Source organism: Silurus meridionalis, chromosome 4 (genome assembly GCF_014805685.1).
Source record: "Silurus meridionalis isolate SWU-2019-XX chromosome 4, ASM1480568v1, whole genome shotgun sequence".
Taxonomy (NCBI): Eukaryota; Metazoa; Chordata; class Actinopteri; order Siluriformes; family Siluridae; genus Silurus; species Silurus meridionalis.
Window position 1 is genome coordinate 41371891 of NC_060887.1, and position 6118 is coordinate 41378008.

A 6118-nucleotide genomic window follows, 5' to 3' on the forward strand; every position below is an offset into this window, starting at 1 on the left:
AAACTGGTGTTTTATAAATCTAATAATAAACGTGAATCACTGTGTGTTTTTTTGTTCATTTTTCTCTTTTGGGGGTTTGAGTTTAGCAGTAATGTATTATGTGTTAGTGACCGGAGCTCCTTTAAGAAGGTAGTGGATGGAGGTAAGTCATGTGACCGGAGCTCCTTTAAGAAGGTAGTGGATGGAGGTAAGTCATGTGACTGGAGCTCCTTTAAGAAGGTAGTGGATGGAGGTAAGTCGTGTGAGCGGAGCTCCTTTAAGAAGGTAGTGGATGGAGGTAAGTCATGTGACCAGAGCTCCTTTAAGAAGGTAGTGGATGGAGGTAAGTCATGTGACCGGAGCTCCTTTAAGAAGGTAGTGGATGGAGGTAAGTCATGTGACCGGAGCTCCTTTAAGAAGGTAGTGGATGGAGGTAAGTCATGTGACCGGAGCTCCTTTAAGAAGGTAGTGGATGGAGGTAAGACATGTGACCGAGGCATCATGACCTGCATCAAGAGTGAGTCATAGACGGATGTGGAGGAGAATCCGGTCATTTTCCACAATAAAACATCGTTCAGAATCAGATCATAAATAAAACAGAAATAATGTAAGTTATGTATTTTTTCTGTGCAGCCCGGTGCTAATTGACCCACGGACCGGTGCCGGTCCGCAGCCCAGGGGTTGGGGACCACTGCTCTAAGGGATTGAACCTAGGTGAAGGACTCTAGGTGATGAATGCTAAGTGATGGACGCTAAGTGATGGATGCTAGGTAGGGGGCTCTATGTAAGGGACTCTAGGTGACAGACACTAAGCGATGGACTCTAGGTGATGGACTCTAGATAGGGGACTCCAGGTGATGGACGCTGAGTAGGGGGCTCTCGGTGGTGGACCCTGGAATAATGTTACCTGTTAAAGGAGTTGGGGGGAGGGGTAGGTGAACTGCTGTATCTGTCGTGTCCAAACCTGAGCGAGGCCCCGCCCACTACGCTCAACACGCACTCCCCCTGACCACAAACCTTTTACACAGAAACCAAGATCGGGAATGTCCTGTAGTGTTCTACACACACACACACACACACACACATACACACACACAGACCAGGATCACATAATGATCAAGCAACATTATTTAAATAAAGAAGTCTGTGTGTGTGTGTGTGTGAGAGAGAGAGAGAGAGAGAGAGAGAGAGAGAGAGAGATTCTGACCTTATGGGGGCGTTTAGTTATAATGTTTGACTGGTGCTTACACATTTTCCTGATTTGCTTCCTAGCATGCTCATTTGTTTCTCGAATTCTGTTTTACCTCAGTAGGTTGATAGCTACCAAATAGCTGTTCTGCTAACATGCTGTTATTGTGCAATGGATGTTCTAGAGTTGACCATCATCAGGTTTAAAGGTCATTTAAGTGAAAGCAGGATGTGACCTCTGACCTCCTCAATGTCGATGTTCTGGAGCCCAAGTTGAGAACGTGGTAGTGTTGCAGTGTTAATTTGATACTGTGTGTATTGTTAGTGTGTATTGTTATAGTATGTAGTGTTAATGCATCACAGTGTATAGTGTTGCAGTGTTAGTGTTTGGTGTCTCCATGTGTAGTTATACAGTGTCGCAGTGTGTGTAGTTTTACAGTGTGTATTGTTACAGTATGTAGTGTTAGTGCCTCACAGCGTATAGTGTTACATTGTGTTAGTGTGTAGTGTTTCCGTATGTGGGATTACAGTGTGTAGTGTTACAATGTGTAGTGTGTTACAGTCTGTAATATGTTAAAATGTTCTCTAAAACATCCCGGTTCTCTGAATCATCAAGTGGAGAGATCCACCAAGTTTGCCCCACTTGTTGCACGAGAAGCGAATATGCTCACTGAGGAAAGGTATCGCGTGCAGGTGCCTTATGCACTCGGGTAAGGGGCGTTCTCTTATGTGCCATTGAGCACACGCTTCTGTCTGTCAAGCCAGACTTGGTGCAATTGGATGCTTCTGCAGAGGTCAGGTATGGCTGCCCTTCCCATAGGTGGATCTTCCACTCGATGTTTCAGAGAACCGGGGTTACGAACAGTAATCTATTGTTACACATCATATAATAAACCGTTGGATTTAAACTTCACCCCGGATAAGCTGCAGTTCTTCTGACAGAAGAAACAGGCCAGTCAATGTTCAACCATCCCCTCATGTACAATTCATCAGTGTGTAGTGTAACAGTGTGTTACAGTGTGCAGTGTATACAATGTGTTACACTCCGTAGTGTTACAGTGTGTACTGTAACAGTGGGTTACTGTGTGTAGTATAACAGATTTACAATGAATTACAGTGAGTAGTGTTTCAGTGTTTGTGTGTTAGTGTTTGTGTGTTACAGTGTTAGTGTATTACAGTGAGTAGTGTTACAGTGTTTGTGTTAGTGTTTGTGTGTTACAGTGTTAGTGTATTACAGTGAGTAGTGTTACAGTAAATAGTGTTACAGTGGATAACAGTGGGTAGGTTAATGTTGTGTAGTTGTGTTACAGGAGGATGTACAGCTTGTCTTCTGCTGCAGAGGAGGCGGGGTTGCAGCTATTTATAATAAGAATCTAAATTTCACACAATACTAAACACAAATGTAAAACCTTTCAATGTTTTTTACACCGACATAAAATATTTAGTGTCCAAAAGCAGGTCCAGTCAGTCAGTTCCATTAATTATTATTTATAGACCCCCAGGGGCCCGACTCTGATTTACTCATAGAATTTGCAGATTTCATCACAAATTTAGCTACTTCTTTACACAAAGCAGTAATTATTGGTGACTTTAATATTCATTTTGATAATCAGGAAGACTCCTTAAGAGCAGCAGTTGTGTCCATTCTAGATTCAGTTGGAATTAATCAGAATGTTTTAGGACCCACTCATAGTTATAGATTTGTTATTTACATTTGGATTAAAAATAAAATATTTAGTCATAATTCCACAGTCAGAAGTAATTTTAGATCATTATCTCATCTCTTTTAAAATCTCCTCAGTCACTGCATTAGTACCTCACCATGTTACCGTGTTAAACACATTCACGTCAGCTACAGCAGCACGTTTTATCAATAATCTTCTGGAACTGTCGATATTAATTAGATCTCCGTCTGATGCCACAGAGCTCCTCTGGGCCACTGAATACCTAAAATCAACGTTCTGTTACACTCTGGATGATGTAGCTCCCCTTAAGACCAAAATGATCAGGGAGAAAAAAAAAACAGACCACTCTGAAATTAGAACGTAAACGGCGTCAAACAAAATGAACAGTATTTTAAATAGCATGGAAGGAGAATCTCCTGAGTTCTAGAAAATCTCTTAGTGCTGTTGATCAGCATATTTCTCCTCCCTCATAGAAAATAACAAGCAGAATCCTAGATTTTTATTCTGTACTGCAGCAACATGAACAGGAAATAAAAGCACTGCACTCACATACACACCATCAATAGGTAGTAATGATTTCATCAACTTTTTAATAATAAATTTGAAAGCATCAGGCAAGAAATCCAGAGGATTAAAATAAATCCAAATTATTTTATAAATAACCCTGTAGACAGCAGTGTCATTATAACAGACCATCAATTACAAAGTTTTACTCCTATTCAAGAGAACGACTTCATTTCATTTATTTCCTCCTCAAAATCATCAACCTGCATTCTCCATCCCTCACCTACAAGTTTCCTCAAACAGATCATTCCAGAGAGAATTGAACCTGTTTTAAAATAATAAACTCTTCCATTAGCACTGGTGATGTACCTAAATCCTTCAAACTGGCAGTTATCCACCCCCTTATTAAGAAACCTGACCTTCACCCTGTCAGCTGTCCAACTACAGTCCAATATCAAACCTCCTCTTTATCTCCAAGATTCTAGAAAAGGTTGTAGCACAGCAGTTCTGCTCACATCTACTGAGGAAGAACATTTTTTAAATGTATTCCTCACCCTTAACACTGGAGCCCCCCAGGGTTGTGTTCTAAACCCCCTGCTGTACTCACTGTACACATATGACTGTGTGGCCACTTCCAACTCCACCACCATCATCGAGTTTGCTGATGACACTATTGTGGTGGGCCTGATCTCCAACAATGACAAAACGGCCTACCTATATAAGGTTAAAAACCTGGCGAGATGGTGCCAGGAGAACAACCTTTTCCTGAACGTCAGCAAGACAAAGGAGTGTATAGTGCACTTCAGCATGAAGCAGGAGCGGTCATCCCACCTGCTAAACATCAACGGGACCCCAGTGGAGAGAGTGGACAGTTTCCAGTACCTAGGGGTTCACATCACACAGGACCTGTCAAGGACAGGCGAGCCATCCAGAGAGTGATGTGTTCAGCTGAATGTACCATCTGCACCGAGCTCCCTACAGCACGTGGCGCAGGACCAAGGCCAGGAATATTGTGAAGGACCTCAGCCATCCAACGAGGGACTCTTTTCTTTGTTGCGTTCAGAGAGAGAATAAGAAGGAGCTTCTTCCCGCAGGCCATTCGGAGTTTAAATCAGGACACACCCAGGATCTAGTACTGGACCTCTCTCTCCATCTTCACTCATTTCTGCACAACTTTTTTAGCACTATGACACTTCAACTCTGGACTTTAACAGTACAGTCTCACTTTATATTACATCACACTGCACATGGACACTTTAAGGACAATCACTAAATCACTTTAATTTGTACTTCCATATATACAGTGAGGAAAATAAGTATTTGAACACTCTGCTATTTTGCAAGTTCTCCCACTTAGAAATCATGGAGGGGTCTGAAATTGTCATCGTAGGTGCATGTCCACTGTGAGACATAATCTGGAAAAAAAAAAATCCAGAAATCAAAATATATGATTTTTTAACTATTTATTTGTATGATACAGCTGCAAATAAGTATTTGAACACCTGAGAAAGTCAATGTTAATATTTGGTACAGGAGCCTTTGTTTGCAATTACAGAGGTCAAACGTTTCCTGTAGTTTTCACCAGGTTTGCACACACTGCAGGAGGGATTTTGGCCCACCTCCACACAGATCTTCTCTAGATCAGTCAGGTTTCTGGCCTGTCGCTGAGAAACACGGAGTTTGAGCTCCTCCAAAGATTCTCTATTGGGTTTAGGTCTGAGACTGGCTAGGCCACGCCAGAACCTTGATATGCTTCTTACAGAGCCACTCCTTGGTTATCCTGGCTGTGTGCTTCGGGTCATTGTCATGTTGGAAGACCCAGCCTCGACCCATCTTCAATGCTCTAACTGAGGGAAGGAGGTTGTTCCCAAAATCTCGCAATACATGGCCCCGGTCATCCTCTCCTTAATACAGTGCAGTCGCCTGTCCCATGTGCAGAAAAACACCCCAAAGCATGATGCTACCACCCCATGCTTCACAGTAGGGATGGTGTTCTTGGATGGTACTCATCATTCTTCTTCCTCCAAACACGTTTAGTGGAATTATGACCCAAAAGTTCTATTTTGGTCTCATCTGACCACATGACTTTCTCCCATGACTCCTCTGGATCATCCAAATGGTCATTGGCAAACTTAAGACGTGCCTGGACATGTGCTGGTTTAAGCAGGGGAACCTTCCGTGCCATGCATGATTTCAAACCATGACGCCTTAGTGTATTACCAACAGTAACCTTGGAAACGGTGGTCCCAGCTCTTTTCAGGTCATTGACCAGCTCCTCCTGTGTAGTTCTGGGCTGATTTCTCACCTTCCTTAGGATCATTGAGACCCCACGAGGTGAGATCTTGCATGGAGCCCCAGTCCGAGGGAGATTGACAGTCATGTTTAGCTTCTTCCATTTTCTAATGATTGCTCCAACAGTGGACCTTTTTCACCAAGCTGCTTGGCAATTTCCCGTAGCCCTTTCCAGCCTTGTGGAGGTGTACAATTTTGTCTCTAGTGTCTTTGGACAGCTCTTTGGTCTTGGCCATGTTAGTAGTTGGATTCTTACTGATTGTATGGGGTGGACAGGTGTCTTTATGCAGCTAACGACCTCAAACAGGTGCATCTAATTTAGGATAATAAATGTAGTGGAGGTGGACATTTTAAAGGCAGACTAACAGGTCTTTGAGGGTCAGAATTCTAGCTGATAGACAGGTGTTCAAATACTTATTTGCAGCTGTATCATACAAATAAATAGTTTAAAAATCATACATTGTGATTTC